The 17,171-nt window shown below is 48.8% G+C and overlaps 1 protein-coding gene across 3 annotated transcripts in view; it reads right to left on the bottom strand.

Annotated features, from left to right (window-relative positions):
* KCNA6 (potassium voltage-gated channel subfamily A member 6) overlaps positions 1 to 17,171 on the bottom strand; it is a 203,132-nt gene that overhangs the window by 141,831 nt on the left and 44,130 nt on the right. The gene's annotated exons all lie outside the window — the stretch shown is intronic.

Raw genomic sequence — 17,171 nt, 5'->3', positions numbered from 1 at the left:
TGCATACATAGTAAAAGGGCAAAGGGGCTACACACCAGCTGGTTCACAGTGCTTGTCTCTGAGCAGAGTGGTGGGATGGAAGCGGTGGGGAAGGAGGGGAGACTCTCACTTTTTACTTCATGTACTTGTGCAGCCTGGGTTCCCCAGAAAACAGAGGCTGAGGCAAGTTTACATGCTAAAGTTTAACAGTAGGTTGCAAGTCAAGGAAAGAGAAAGTGAAGGAAGAAGAGGAGAGGGAGGAGAGAAGGATGCAGAGCACATACAATGGGGTGTGTTACCAAGCAGGCCAAAGCCACACACACACACACACACACACACACACACACACACACACACACACACACACACACCATCTGGTTTCACAATAAAGCAGAACATCTCCAGAGAAGCCCTTTGACCCACTGTCTGTGTTGGGGGAAGCAAGGGCAAGTGTGTACTGGCTACGGCTGCTCTCCCATGGGGCGTTAACTTCCCAGACCTTCTGGTTGGATTACCTAGCTTTTCCAGGCAGGTGCCAGGGAAGCAGAATCTCTGTGAGTTTGGCTGGTCAGACCTCAGAGCTGGAGCTGTTGTGGCTCTCGCTTAGGTAAGTGAAGTGGAGGCTTTGAGGAAGAGAAGGAGACCACGGTGTCAGAGGATGGAGTGACTGCAGTGGCTGCAGGAGCATGGGTGCCATCACTGGGGTCCCCCTAGCTGGGAAGCAGGGCCAGTGTCCAGGGCCCGGGGGACAGGTGGAGCCCATTAGACACTAGAGGTGAGTAAGTGATATTGGCAGGATTTGTGAATTTTTACTTTTTTACCAAAGACTATATTCAAGGATCGCATGTATTATCTTTAAAAATGTAAGATGTTGAAGCAGCATTAAAACAGCAAAGAGATAACATTTTTAGCCTTCTAATTTGAAAATATTTTAAAAATAATAACAGAAACTCTAGAGGGAAATGTGATCAAATAGGCCTTTCCACATGTAATTGGAGGAGAAGTCAGCCTCTGTGGAAGGAATTAATTCAGGATGCACCAGAAGTCTTTAAGATGTGTGGACACTTCGATGCAGTGCAAAGATGCTCATTGCAGCATCACTTGTAACAATAAAAATTACAAACAACTGAAATACCTAACATGATTAAATAGTTTGTACCCTCTGTGCATATTCTATACAGTCACTAAAAGTCGTGTTTATGGAGAATATTTAATGACTTTATTCGTTGCTCAATATATAATTTTAAGTGAGTAAATCAGGATATGATACGGTGTACATTCCCTGCTCACACATTTTAACTATACTTCTCTATTTATTCCCTGAATATAGCAGATTTTTCATTTCCCCTCCGGAGTGTGTGTGCAGAATGCAAAGCCCATTCGCTGCATGTACTATTTTTTTCCCTAGTCTGTCCTGGCTGGCTGTTCATTGACCACCTTCTCCAAGAAACCTCCCGGACCAGATTCTTAATCTGGGTTCACTGTCCATCTTATATGTTCTTCAAGCTACCTGTTCCCTCCTCTATTTTAACAGTTCTCACCTTATATTGTAATTATTTGTTTGCTTCTCCATCCCAGCTACCTACCTTCATACACATGTGTACACATTTTCACATACACAAACACACACACACACACACACTTTCCATTCCTTTTGATCTTCATATTCTTAAACTTTTACCGAGCGCTTGGTACATGAAAGGTGGTACTCATTAATTTTTACTGTATGAATGAATAAATTTCCCCAGACACTTGGAAAACAGAGGAAGGGCAAGTTCTCTATGTGTGCCCTGGGTAGCTTTCCCAGAGCTGAACCAGGGAGAAAGGGCTGTGTTTTTTTGTTCTATAAACAAGGGCCAAGGGGGACCTGGTAGCATTTCAGTCCCAGAGTTATGATGATGTGCATTTGATCAACAAAAGTCTTGTCATAATCTCAGCCCCAGTCTTTTCATTGAGGTTTTCTTAAGGCACTTGAAGTATAACTACAAATTAGGAAGAGGGACATATCTTGTTGAAAAACAGAGCTTTTGCCTTGAGATACAAACCGTGTATTCTTTTGTCTTTGTTATACACACATTTTAAAATTTTCTTTTGGAAGAGGAGAAAAATTATAACGTATCTCTAATTACTTGTGAAGTAGCATGGGATGATACACAAAGGAAAAGATATTTTGCAAATCATTGATCCACATTAAGAATTCTTTTGCCCGTTGATAAAGCGCCTTGTATATTGCAAGAGAGCAGAGCAGCATCCTCTCCCATACAGATCATGGGAGAATGTGTTTTGAGGAAAGCCTTTCCTTCTCCTGGGTTTCCTGCAATATTCTTTATCAGATCTTCCATCACAACAAGTGGGGCTCAAATATGCTCTGTTGAAACCTCACTTTATTGAAGCTTCATTTTCAAGTTGGAGAGAGAGTTTTGTTCCTATTGGACTAAAGGAAACTCTGTCTGCTTTATTCAAGCATTTTCCTCCTTTACTTCTTCTCTTCCTTCTCCTATCGCTGCCAATTATGAGAATAAAGATGAGATGTTTCTCCTCCCAAAACTCTCGTCTCCCCAGTTGGTACTGTGCTTTAGCGCAGAAGCTGGAGAATGATGGAGGTTTAACAATGAGCAGAGCACTCTTAGATGTGTTTGTTGGCAATCTGTATATCTTCTTTGGAGACATGTCTACTTAGGTCTTTTGCCCATTTTTGGATTGCGTTGTTCGTTTTTTTGATATTGAGCTGCATGAGCTGCTTGTAAATTTTGGAGATTAATCCTTTGTCAGTTGCTTCATTGGCAAATATTTTCTCCCATTCTGAGGGTTGTCTTTTGGTCTTGTTTATGGTTTCCTTTGCTGTGCAAAAGCTTTTAAGTTTCATTTGGTCCCATTTGTTTATTTTTGTTTTTATTTCCATTTCTCTAGAAGGTGGGTCAAAAAGGATCTTGTTGTGATTTATGTCATAGAGTGTCCTATGTTTTCCTCTAAGAGTTTTATAGTGTCTGGCCTTACACTTAGGTCTTTAATCCATTTTGAGTTTATTTTTGTATATGGTGTCGGGGAGTGTTCTACTTTCATTCTTTCACATGGAACTGTCCAGTTTTCCTAGCACCACTTATTGAAGAGGCTGTCTTTTCTCCATTGTATACTCTTGCCTCCTTTATCAAAATAAGGTGACCATATGTGCGTGGGTTTATCTCTGGGCTTTCTATCCTGTTCCATTGATTTATATTTCTGTTTTTGTGCCAGTACCATACAGTCTTGATTACTGTAGTTGTGCAGTATAGTCTGAAGTCCAGGAGCCTGATTCCTCTAGCTCCGTTTTTCTTTCTCAAGATTGCTTTCTCTATGCAGTGTCTTTTAAATAGACATTTCTCCAAAGAAGATATACAGATAGCCAACAAACACATGAAAGAATGCTCAACATCATTAATTATTAGAGAAATGCAACTCAAAACTACAATGAGGTATCACCTCACACCAGTCAGAATGGCCATCATCAAAAAATATACAAGCAATAAATGCTAGAGAGAGTGTGGAGAAAAGGGAACCCTCTTGCACTGTTGTTGGGAATGTAAATTGATACAGCCACTATGGAGAACAGTATGGAGGTTCCTCAAAAAACTAAAAATAGAACTACCATAAAACCCAGCAATCCCACTACTGGGCATATACCCTGAGAAAACCATAATTCAAAAAGAGTCATGTACCAAAATGTTCATTGCAGCTCTATTTACAATAGCCAGGAGATGGAAGCAACCTAAGTGTCCATCATCGGATGAATGGATAAAGAAGATGTGGCGCATATATACAATGGAATATTACTCAGCCATAAAAAGAAATGAAATTGAGTTATTTGCAGTGAGGTGGATGGACCTGGAGTCTGTCATGCAGAGTGAAGTAAGTCATACCCTATTATTTTTTTTACCTGTTTGATCTATTAGTTTTCAGAAAGATGTTAAAACCTCCCACTCTAAATGTATTTGCCCATCCCTCCTTAAAATTCTGGCAATGGTTGCATTATATTTTGAATGGGAATTGCTAGGTGTAATTCAGCTCAGAGTTATTTTATATTCCTCATGAATTATTCCCTAGTAATTGAAGAATGATTGTTATCTCCAAAACTCTCTTTTTCTTGGGTTTTCTTTGGCTGCCATTCGTATGGCCACCCTGGCTTTCTCTTAGCTATCATCTGCTTGGTATGTATTTTTCCAGTCCTTTATTTTCAACCTTGGTCTGTCATTAAGATTTAGTATTCTTCCCAACACATCAGGCTGTTCTTTTCCTGGTTCATTCTCCTCCTCCAAGGTCTTTTGCAGTCTTCAGTTCTGGAATGCTAATGTGTCTACATGACACACATATCCAAATATCCAGATGGAAATAAGAAGTCTTTAAGGGAAGTTTGGATGGCCATGAGAACAAATGAGAGCCCCCGGTTTGTATCTGGAGATAGGAAGTAAATAACATGAGCTCTGCAGACTCCTACCGGCCCAGGGAGTCCATGTACAGCTCGTGTGTGGTGGCCAAAGTCACCCCAGGAGCTAGATTGTCCTTTCCTTCTCCAGTTCATCCCTTTTGTTTGTTTCCTAGGAACTCAGGAAGGTTTCTGCTGCTGTAAGCATAGCCTGATAAAGCCAAAGCTCACATCTGCATTTCCAAATCAAGTTTACGGATGGCTCATCCATACTAAACAGAAAACCATAACCAAGACAGGTGCCTGATTTGGAGGGTTCCATTTGGTTAACCTGTGGGTTTGGAGTCAACATGAATCGCTATCAGATCACACGCTACTGCTTGTCACCCTTCTCCCAACAAATGGTACCGACCCCAGACTCTATTTGACGTAGCTAATGAACAGTTCACATCTTATGCTTCCTTCATTCAACACAGGTGTCATTCCTCGCCTTCAGAGAAGTGTTCTATGGGTCTTTCGCTGAGTGGTTGCTTTCAGAGCCGGTAACAAAAATGGCTCAGAGAGCCTGGATATATTACTCCCTACAAACAAACCTTTTTGCTGATGACAAGGAATCACTCAGAAAGGACCTTCAGAAAGCTGACATATATTCATTAATTATGGCATAGATCCTTGTTTGGTTGTTAGTTTGATTTGGGGTCCTTCTGTAGAATTTTTCTTGGTGTGGATTAACTGGACCTCCCATTAGGTAAGGGGCACCTGAGACCTCATAGCTGGCACAGAGGAAAGAAGAGTGACCCAGAATCAGGATGCCCAGGTAAGAACTAGAGTTTGGGTTCCACGTGGCCTTGGAAGTGTCCCTTGTCTTCATGGTCCCAAACTGAACATTCATAAACTGGAATGTACAATCCATGCTCTATTAACGTCAGCAGTGTGTTGACTTTTTGCCTGTCTCCTTATTGAATGCTGCTTAAGCACAGGCCCATGACTCTGGGGCCTGTAAAGAAAGGAGATCAGGATCCTACAGAGCCTGGAAATCCCAGGGTTAATAAATTGCACAAAGACAATGACTAGGGGACTCGTGACATGGACCCAACTCCTACATCACGTGGAGCCGTAGGGCTGGTTGACAGGGACACATCTGATCCGTGACAGGACAAAGACCAGGTGCTCCGTCTCCTCTAAGAAGGATGAGCACTTGACTTATTGTCCAAACTGGGAGCTTTCTGAGAGCAAAAGCAGACACTCTTAGTAAGTATGCCTGGACACTGGGTGTAGACATGGCCGTCCTGGGAAAACCAAGATTGGTGGTCATCTTACTCATGAGATGAAGAAATAGTAGGAGGTACTTTCCCTTCACATCTATGAACTTCTCTATGTAGAGTTTGGTAGAAGTGTTAGGAAATCCCTGTTAGGTCAGAAGGCCCTGGAGAAAGGAAAGGTCTGTAGTGGCCTTTGAAGGCCTGCTGCCTTAATCTCCCCAGTCTCGGACCTCATATCCTACAAAATGCCAACCAACTCAGAGCCAATAACGCCTCCAAGCCTCGTAAGTGCCTGGAGCTCAGGTCCTGAGAGTCTCCCGTTTGGGGCCCTGTGAGTCATTTGGTTGAGCAGAATTTTAATAAAGGCCCATGGAGCCAGTTCGTAAGAGGCCTCAGAGCCCTTGTTACAGCGATTTCCTTGGACGATACCGGCCGTCCAGATGGCGAGCCTGGTAAACAAGAAGTCCCTGTTCTCCATCAGCGTCAGCGTGTGCCTCACTCCCGGGCATCTGGCGAGCTGGGGATGGGAGCTCCGTTTACAGCTTGGCCCTCCTCACTTGCCAGAAATGTGCCCTTGTGTAAACACCAGAGCCTCTTCCAGAAAGACACGTGGACCGAGCTGTGGACACCTTGCCCCCGGGGCCTGGGAGAACAGAAGTAGCCCTCCCTCTTCTCTGCCAGCCCTGTCCCCAGCCTTACAGGCCATCAGCAGCCAAGGGGCCCCCCAATGCAGGGAGACACCCAACTGATTCCGTTTCTACACATTCCAACTGCCTCTGCCAATTTTTCTGAATCTGTATTCAGTTGCTACCCTCTTCTAATCCTTGGCTCTGCCTCTTGCCAGCTGTGTGACCACAGGCAAGTCATTAACCTCTCTGAGCCTCCCTTTCCTCAAACAAATAATAAAATAATACCACTGATCTCACATGGTTCTCTCCTTGCCACTAGGACTTCAGAAAATACATGTGACAGAAGGACATGGGTATGGGTATGGTAAAGTAGAGTTACCATATGATCCTGCAATCCCACTCCTGGGCATATATCTGGAGAAAACTCTAATTTGAAAAGATACACACACTCCAGTGTTCATAGCAGCACTATTTATGATAGCAAAGACATAGACATCAGCAGATGAATGGATAAAGAAGATGTGGTACATATATGCAATAGAATATTACTCAGCCATTAAAAAGAATGAAATAATGCCATTTGTAGCAACATGGATGGACCCAGAGATTATCATACTAAGTGAAGTAAGCCAAACAGAGAAAAACAAATATCATATGATATCACTTATATGTAGAATCTAAAAGAATGATACCAATGAACTTATTTACAAAACAGGAATAGACTCACTGACATAGAAAACAAACTTATGGTTACCAAAGGGGAAAGGGGGAAGGGGAAAATTAGGAGGTTGGAATGAACAGATACTATTATATGTAAAATAAACAATAAGATCCTACTGTATAGTACAGGGAACTATATTCAATATCTTGCAATAACCTGTAATGGAGAAGAATCTGAAAAAGAAATATAAATATATATACACGTATGTTAGGTAACTGAATCACTTTGTTGTACACCTGAAGCTAACACAGCATTGTAAATCAACTATACTTCAATAAAAGAAAGAAAGAAAGAAAATATATGTGACAAACTCATACATGCCTGATGTTTCCCAGGACCTCTCTATAATGTTACTTCCTGTCCCCTCCCTGGTACTGCCTCTTGTCCCAACAGGAAATGGGTAAGAACCCAAGGGCTGGGTCAGTCTGCGGACTCAAGGGCAGCTCTGTTGTGAGCAATATTCTCTGCTCACTGGTCCTGAGCAGCCCCTCCTACCTGCTGGTCCTGAGCATCTCCCTGTTGATTCTCAAAACTCCAGGGACTGCGTAGGGAAGGAAAACTTGCCCCGTGAAATATGAGACTCCCTGACATGACCAAAGCAGGAGGCTTTTATACTCTTTTAGACAAAGAAACAACACGTTTGTGAAGAACTGACAAAACAAAGGGGTTTGGGCTTGAGGTAGCAAATTAAGGAAGACATACCAAGATCTGTCTACACAGCCTTCTCAGACCTGAATTTCCTGTCTCTGGGATGCCTTCTACTTCACCTGGGGGATTTATTTCCTGCTTTCAGGGGGACAAAAGAGGGTCCAAGTGTTTTTCTTGCACTTGCTCTTTCTCAAGTAACTTTTATTCATAATGATCCATGTAAGGCAGTGGCATATTTGGGGTTGTCTTGCCCTGAACCCCATCCACTTACTTTTGAACTTTCACCTTGCGTGTCAGGATCCATGGTCTATTGCCTGCTCCCACCTCGGACTTATTGTCAGTACCTAACTGGTGGTCCTTCTCTTCTGTTGCCCATAATCTCCACTCCCGGGCACTCAGTTTATGTCAGATGAATGAATGATCAAATGAATACCAGGGCAATAGAAGTACTTTGGCAATTGAAAAATGACATATAATCTTCTAGCATACGCACAGGATTTGAGGCATTCAAATTCATCCATCACTGTAGGGGATTTGTACTCACAATTAAAAATTCTCCCTGACATTATTTTTCCAGTTCTGGCAGGAGGATGTGACCCATAAGCCTTAGAAGCCAGAGAGAAGTTTTGCTACCACTGAATGTAAAATCCCTTCTGAAGGGGATCCAGGCAGAGGTTAGACTTTGTCCTCCTAAACAGAGCCTGTCCAAACACGTGGCCCAGAAGACAAGATGCCAATTTCCACCCCTCATTCAATCCCTAGGTCTCCAAGCGGATCAGCGGTGGCCTGGGCAACTTAACTCTGCCTCTCTTACCAGTGCTGGCTCAGGGTGACGGGGTGACCAGTGTCTGCGGGGGAGGGCACGGGGGTGCATGCAGAGCTGTGGACCCCACTCCCGCTGGCTTGCTAGAACCAATTGTTAAATTTTTCAGGAATTCTGCAACCCTGTTGATAACAATTCAGTTGCTTGAGATCAGCCATAGTGGGGGTATTTATGCTAATGAAATTCGCAAATGCTCCAAACCTGGGCTTTTTATCCCTAGAGGGAAGGTTGTTTAACATTTGCCCATGCCCTCTGGCTGCACAGGAACATCCCCTCTGAGCACCAAGGGAAGCCAAAGCAGCATGCAACCTGTGAGCCGAGCTGCTGCTTCTGCAAAACAGAGCAAGTCGCCTCACCTCCCACCTCACGGGCGGGCACAGCCTCATCCGTGGGTGCAAGAGAGGGCTTTCTTCCTGCTGGCAAGGTTTGAAGGAATATGGAGAGGATGGCTCCATCCAGACCTGAATCACTGCAGGTGCCTTCCTAAATACAAATGTGATCTTGCCATTTCTCTGCTCAGAAACCTTTGATGACTCTCTATTGCCTCCCCGTTATTGTCAAGTAAAATCTCCTTCATTCTCTTATCCAATCTACCTGTCGAGTTTCCTCTCCTCCCCCCCAACCTTCCCCTCCTCTCTGCCCCCCAGTCACCAATTCTGGCCACTTTCCAGACATGCCAGGTGGACAGCTCCCTCTACCCCTTTTCTTGGGTAGGAGCACCTTCACTTTGGGGGAGAGAGTTGAGCCCATTATCTGGATTCAGGTTCTGGAATGAATGAGGGGTGGCCAGGGACTAAAAACCTGATAGACGCATTGCTTCAAGGCTGGCTCTTGAGACAGGCTTCCTGTATGAGAGACTCAGTTCTACCACTTCCCTGCTATGTGACCTCAAGCAAGTTATGTAACCAGTCTGAGCCTTAGTTTCCTTATCGGCAAAGTGGGAACATAGTAATACCTGTCTCATGGGATTGCTGTGAAGATGAAATGAGCTCTTATACATCAAGAGCTTAGCTCAGTGCCAGATACGGAGTTAGCATTCAATAAACACAAGCTGACATCACCATCATCATCATCACCACCATCATCATCACCATCATCATCATCATCGTCATCATCGTCAACGTCATCATCACCATCATCATCACCATCACCATCATCACCACCACCATCATCATCATCAACACCATCATCATCATCATCATCGTCATCATCGCCATCATCATCATCATCGTCATCACCATCATCACCATCACCATCATCACCACCGTCATCATCATCACCATCATCACCATCATCATCACCATCGTCATCATCATCATCATCATCATCATCACCATCATCATCATCATCATCATCATCATCATCATCACCACTATCATCATCACCACCGTCATCATCATCACCATCATCATCACCATCATCATCATCATCATCACCATCATCACCATCATCATCACCATCATCACCATCATCATCATCATCATCATCACTGTCATCATCACCATCACCACCACCATCACCATCACCATCATCACCACCGTCATCATCATCACCATCATCATCACCATCATCATCATCATCATCATCACCATCATCAACATCATCACCACCATCACCACCACCATCAGCAGCAGCAGCAGCATCTTCACCATCAACTTCATCAGTGTCATTGTTTTTATTAGCCTCAGATCATCATCATCACCACCATCATCATCACCATCATCATCATCATCGTCATCATCGTCAACGTCATCATCACCATCATCATCACCATCACCATCATCACCACCACCATCATCATCATCAACACCATCATCATCATCATCATCGTCATCATCGCCATCATCACCATCATCACCATCATCACCATCATCATCATCATCACTGTCATCATCACCATCACCACCACCATCATCATCATCATCATCATCATCACCATCATCACCATCACCATTACCACCACCATCATCATCATCATCACCACCACCATCATCATCACCGTCATCATCATCACCATCATCATCATCATCATCACCATCACCATCACCACCATCACCATCACCATCATCACCACCATCATCATCATCACCATCATCATCACCATCATCACCACCACCATCACCATCATCATCATCATCATCATCATCACCATCACCATCACCACCATCACCATCATCACCACCGTCATCATCATCACCATCATCATCACCATCATCACCACCACCATCATCATCATCATCATCACCATCATCACCATCATCATCATCATCACTGTCATCATCACCATCACCACCACCATCATCATCATCATCACCACCGTCATCATCATCACCATCATCATCATCATCACCACTATCATCATCACCATCATCATCATCATCATCATCACCATCATCAACATCATCACCACCATCACCACCACCATCAGCAGCAGCAGCAGCATCTTCACCATCAACTTCATCAGTGTCATTGTTTTTATTAGCCTCAGATCATCATCATCACCACTATTATTCCCATAAGCAGCATCTTGGACTGTACTCAGTCTCTGTCCATGCATTCTTCTGTGTTCTTCTGGCCTCAGCTGGAATGTCTTTGGACCAGGAAAATCTCCAAAAACAAGTCAGTGCCCTTCACCCCATCCCTGCTCTGTGGGCAAGGACAGGCTTTTAAGATTCCTGGGACCAAGCTAACAGCCTTGACTTTCCAAGTCTCTTATAAAAGCCCACAACTATGGTCAGGTAGATAACCTAGTAGACAAACGAGAGAACCATTTTTAAAACATTACAGAGGCAGGGGATGGTTCCTACAAATGAGATTTGGCCCAGGGCTCTCCCACCCTGCACAGTTCAGTATTAGCTCAGCCAGGAGCCTTTTGCTGAAGGCATGTCCTCCCGCAAGCTGTGTATCTTTGAAGCTCAGTGCTGGGGCAGTGCTACTCTAGAACTTGCCATGGCAGCAGAAGCGCCCTGGAGATCTGATGGTTCATCACAGAAGACTTGAAAGGGAAGAAGATGACCCAGGAAAAGCAAATGAGCTGTGAAAATTAGAAAACACCCTCTGTGTTCTAATGCAGCAGTGCAGCAGCTTTCAACGACCCTTTTGAGTACCGAAACTCCACAGCTTGCTGGTCCCTCCCCACCTGACTCATCTTAAAACAAAGGCTGGAGGGTAGAAACTTTTCACCTTATAGTCAGACCATCTGCACATCTGAAGGACCTCGAGGAGAATATGACAGAGCAGGTGATTGGCATGAGGAAGCTTGCCTGCTGGGGAGGAAAGGATTCCAGGGACTGGACACATTTCCCACGGAGAGACAGTGGCAGCATTAGCGGGGAAGAGAGGAAGAGTATGGTCCTATGTGTCACTCAGGTCACCCAGCCCCTGGGACCTGCACCCGAATCGTGGCTGGGGGCAGGGGAGGGGCGGGGTGGGGGGGGGATGGATCTGAGAAGCAGTGAAGAGTGAGAGTTGTTTCCCTAACATCTCTGTGATGAATGAGCAGCCCAGAGCAGCCAGGACTGGTGAAATCTGCTCTCCTGTTCAGGCTCACTTTGGGCACATTTTAAGGCAAGAGCTGCAGCAGAAGCTGGAGGAGGAGGAGGAGGAATCGTGGCGTGAGAACAAAACAATGGTGGGAACCACACACTTGCTGCCGGGACCAAGTCTCAGCGCGTGTGAGGCTCTTTGGGGACACTCAACACCACGTGGGAGGAGTCTTGGAGGAACGGAGTTTCCTCCTAGAACGTGCTGGAGACAGGATCAGGAGATACGGGCATTTGTCTCTAACTGTGATCTGATGTGTGTCCAGGTTGGCCTCCAGTAGGACTGGGCTCCACCCCAATGCCACCCCTTCTTGCAGATCCTGCTCCACCACTTACTACCCGCAGGCAGTTCACAACGTACCCAAGGCTTTGGCTCTGCCGCTTCATCTACAGTAGACCCCACCTCCAGGGTTCAATGGGTTAATACGCACAAAGTCCTTTGGGGGGGGTCGGCACATGGTAAGTGCCCCCTAAGCATTAGCTGCCTCTCCACCACCTCCATCATCGTCAGAGAGAACAAGACGGGCACGAGGCTCCTGGACCCAGGTCATCAGGCTTGGACTCCAGCCCCTCCCCACTTATCAGTGGGGAGTTGCTGGGGACTCGAACTCCTCTGTGCCTCTGTTCTCTCCTCTCTAAGTGGGGATAAATACTAACATGCATGGCATAGGGCTGTCCCAAGGATTCAGGGGCCCACGTCAAGGGCTTGCATCTGGTTCACAGGGAGCTCTAGGTACCTGATGGCCGTGTCCGAATTCAGAGCTTTTGTTCGGCGTCTGGCAGTCCCGCCGATGAGCCCCAGCAACTGAGTCCCGAGCCCCACACGCTGCACCTGGCGCGGGACTGCGCTCAGCTCACCGCAGTGCACCGGCGCCGCTGCCCCTCTGCACGGAACACTCCCCTTTTCCCTGTTTCTCCAGGGTAACGGGTGTTCAGTGCGGTTGGAAGCTGGTGCTACCGGCGCGCTGGCTGATGGACTGCTGTCCCCGGAACCAGGGTCCTTTATTGCCTCGTCCCCACAGCTGCCCCTTGACAGACACACAGGCCACCCCAAGTGTGATGAAATCATACAGATCAGTCTCCCCCCCCCCCGCCCCCCGCACAAAGATCCTTGGTGAGGACTTTGGCTTCACTGGGAAGAAGGGGACGCAGCCCTCAATCGCCTCCTGGAAAGGCAGCGTCTCTCTCTTTGCTGATGTGGGTTCTTTACTGCTCATGGTCTGGGTCCTGCTGAGAGGGAGACGTCTTCGCGGGCGGACTCCCAGAGCCGTGCAGCTGGCCCGGAGCCCGGGGCGCTCATTTGCTGATCTGTGCACCCCGAGTTTGAGGGCGATCCTGCCGCACGGGGTTGGGAAGGCCGTTGCGCGCGGGCCTGGGGCGGAATATAATGCTTTGTCCACAGTCTGAGGCACCGGCGGCCGGCGGCCGTCTCTGCCATTCTAGCCCAGGTTCCGCTCTGTCACTCACGGGCTGTGTGATGCCGGGCAGCTTACCTCACCTCTCTGGGCTTCAGCTCCCTCTCTCTCCCGCACAAATGTGGGGCTTAGGTCTGATGCTCTCTTCAGCCCCTTCCTGCTAAGCTTCTGAACAGACTGTGATCTCCTCTGTGTGTGCCGGGAGGGGAGGTGTCCCCATTTTTCACCTCCCCGAATGCTCTGCTGGTGGGGGTCAAAAAGAAAGCCTCCCCGGGGCCGCCTCTACCATGGCGCGTTCTGCTTCTTGTATTCATTCGTTCGGCAGATAGACATTCCGTGCTGCCCTAGGCACTGAGGGGTTTGCTGTGCAGAGAGGAAAGGAAATCCCTGTCCTGATGGCACTTAGGTTAAAGGAGTCAGATAATGAACTAGAGGTGGGAAGAGGCCTGATGGTGAGAAACTGGCAGCTCAGCGAGGAAGGGCACTGGGGCGTGGGGAGAGGGTGGCAGCCTTACGTGGGGGGCGCAGAGGGGACCCACCGATGAAGTCAGAGTGACGGAGAGGAGAATCCAGGAGGAGGGGGTCCCGGGGCTCAGGTGGAGCCTGACGGAGCAGGCGAGGCGGGCACGGTGAGGTCGGCCTGAATCTGTGCAGGTGGTGGTGGGGAGGCTACGGGGCGTGGGGTCTCTTTAGGGGCGCGCGGTCCCTTGCCCTCCCGAGGCAGGGACGCCCGGCTGACCTGGGTGGCCCGCAGTGCTCGCAGAGCCCGAGGAGGGACGGCTGCCTTAGCCAGGGGTCCTGCCAATCCCAGGTGGACCCACAGCACCAGCCCCAGCCGCTCTTGGCCGACCGGCCGTGCAATCGCCTGCCAACCAGGTGGGAGCGAGGACCGCCCCCCCGGCCTTCCCTGTCTCCTCCTCCTCCTCACCTCTTGGACGAGGGGGCACCAAGCACCCCAGTCGTTTCCAGAGCAGCCCGTGGACTCAGTTCCAGGAGGAGAGAGAAAGGAGGGGCGGGGAAGGCTCGGGACCTCCTGCGAGGCCGTCCTCCGTCCCTCCCTAAATGCAGAGCAGGGAGAAAGGAGGCTTCGGTCCAGCTGCGGAGCACTTTCGCCAACTCTGTCTGGAATTTTCCGCCCGGGCTCCTCTCCCCACCTGCTCCGTCCAGCCCCACAGGCCTTGGCAGGAGAGGTTAAGTGCCAGGAACGGGAGCGCGAGGGCAGGGTCTTCCAGACGCCACAGCACCTCCGCCCCATTAACGCCTCTGAACAGAGCCTGGGCTTTCCTAGATGCGAGGCTGCCCTGGGCCCACGGTTCCTCCTCCTTTTGCCCCTCCGGTGGAGCCTGAGGCCCCCAGGTCCTTGCCCAGCTGCTTCTCCACCCCCGGCCACCGGCTGGGGCACCCCGGCCCCTCTCCTCACCCAGGGCCGGCTTCCTGCCCGACCCATTGTCCAAAGCTTCCGTTGCACAGCTCACTTCTGCCAGCTGGGACCGTGGAAGGGGTCGATGGGGAGAGAGTCGTGCGTGGGGAAATTCAGGGAAAGGAGAGGGAAATGCAGTAAATGAAACCTGCGGCCACATTCGAAGGCGATGTCATTGCAGCTGCCGGGCTGCCAGGGCCCGCTGCCCTGTCCCTGAAGCCGAGCGACTGGAGGGGAGAGCAGGGTGGCTCTGCGGGGACGGGCCCCGCCCCCGGCTGGGGTCCAGCCTCTGCCAACCCTCCCTAGGACAGCCCTCTCATCTTCAGGAAGTTCCCCCACCACCCACTGCCCTGGCCTCTCCCACCTAACTCCAAAATCCCTTTGGGGGTCACTGGATGACATGGCCTCCGTAAGAGCTTTAAAAATAGACTGTGGATCCCCTGCAAAAAAAAAAAAAAATCTGTGGCTAAAAATAGCTCTCAGCATCTAAGGGAGGAAAAAAAAAAAAGAAACTGCAGCAAAATTCAACTGGAGCAGTGACTTTCCTGCCTCTGATGTTCCGGGCCAGTTACAGCACTGGGGACGGCACAGAGCGAGGGGAGGGGTGTCGGGGGCCTTCAAGGACAGCCATCAGAAACTCAGTCTTTGGAGCATGTCGCTCACCGCTCCCTGGCTGCTGGCTGTTGGGCCCATTCTTGGTCCCGGCAGCCAGGCTGAACTGGAGGCAGCAGCGGGGAGCCCCAGTGGAGCTGGGCAGGTGGCAGCGGGGACCTGTGGGCGGGCCCTGCAGAGTCCCCAAAGATGCACGTTCAGGGGCAGCCAGGGGTCGCCTTAGGATCCGAGGCTGAGGGTTCCTGCCATCCGAACAGCTGCAGGAGGGGTGACGCCGCTGCTCCGTCTTGTAGAGCAAAACATCCTTTGCAGTCAACAAGGGACGAAGGAGCCCTTCGGGAAATTGCCTCTAGGAAAGTCAGAATTTATATCCAGATGTCAGTGCAGGGGAAGGGGAACCCCCATGGTCTTTCGCTTAAGATCGTCTGGGTGGCTGACAGTAGAGAGAGCTGTCTAAGGAGTGAGGGAGGCAGCTCTGCTCACTCTTAAAGATGCTTTAAGGGGTGGGTTGAGGTGGGAGCTTGAAATCTAAACACACACACACACACACCTCTTTGTTTATATCTGTAAAAGAAGAAGTCTGCTCATCTGCTCAGGCCGAAATGCTATCACAGTGAGCTGGAGGAAATGTCAGGCCACAGCGTGAGGCGAGAGGCTGCTGGTCTCCCCATTTAGTGGTAACAGGGGCTCTCTCTGAACAAGTGATCTGCATGCGTTGGTCACAGGGACGGACAAATGTAACAAGCTAGGCAGAGGACTGCTGGGGGCTAGGGGGAGGGACCCCCTAGGAGAGGTGTGGGTGCTTCCAGCAAATACTGCACCATGTTCCCAAATAAAGTGTTACAGCTGATGTTCTGTTACCATCCTTTGCCCTGGAGGCTCTACCCCCACGTGCACACCAAGGGCACACGCACACGCACAGACACCTCCAATGAATTAGGGCTCAAAATACACACCCAGCCCACCCATGTACCACTGTTTTCTGGACCCATACCTTTTCTCCAAAACCACTAGGTGTTTTCATGCCAAGAAAGGGAAAAGGGGAGTCTCGGAGGCTGAAATGTAAATCGCTCCCTAATAATTTGGGGAGGTGAAGGTATTTCCAAAGCTCATGCATGCTGGGGAGAGGCTTCGTGAAGGAAGAAGAGGCGGGATGCTCTGGGAACGCTGGGGGACCAGCGTCTGGCCAGCAGGCACCGTGTCGGCTTGGCTGCCTGCGTCACGCTCAGGTGTACATGCCCGGATGAGACCGGCTAACCGTGCACCAAGGGGGCGCTCGATAACTCCCGGACCGCGCTTCTTTGCAAGCGCAGGGCAACTGATACCCTCTGGGTCATTTCATCGTAGTCCGAGGATGGCCTGACTTTTTCTCCCTAAAAAATCTGCTTCACCTTCCCCACCCCAAGACCACAGCCTGATCAGGACCACGACCTTGGGGTCGGCAGAGACCTCGGGGCAGACCAGCACCCCTCCCAGCAAGCCACCTGGGCAGGAAGCATGCTGGTCCAGCCAGCCCAACGCTGCTCACTAGGCACCTCACACAAGCTCCTTTCTCTCCCTCCTCCTCTTGCTTCATCTTCGGTACAGGGAGAGCAATCGCCCTGTCATCTCAAGCCACAGTCACCTACTGCACAAGGAGGTGAACGAGGATGCACTTTGGGATAACGGGAAGAAAAGCAAACCGCTTGAAAAACCAACAGCATCCCTTCCCCGCCAAACCC

This window comes from Kogia breviceps, chromosome 12, assembly GCF_026419965.1.
Source record: "Kogia breviceps isolate mKogBre1 chromosome 12, mKogBre1 haplotype 1, whole genome shotgun sequence".
Lineage (NCBI taxonomy): Eukaryota > Metazoa > Chordata > Mammalia > Artiodactyla > Physeteridae > Kogia > Kogia breviceps.
Note: the sequence above shows the minus strand (reverse complement) of the source record. Positions and strands in the feature narration are given on the sequence as shown.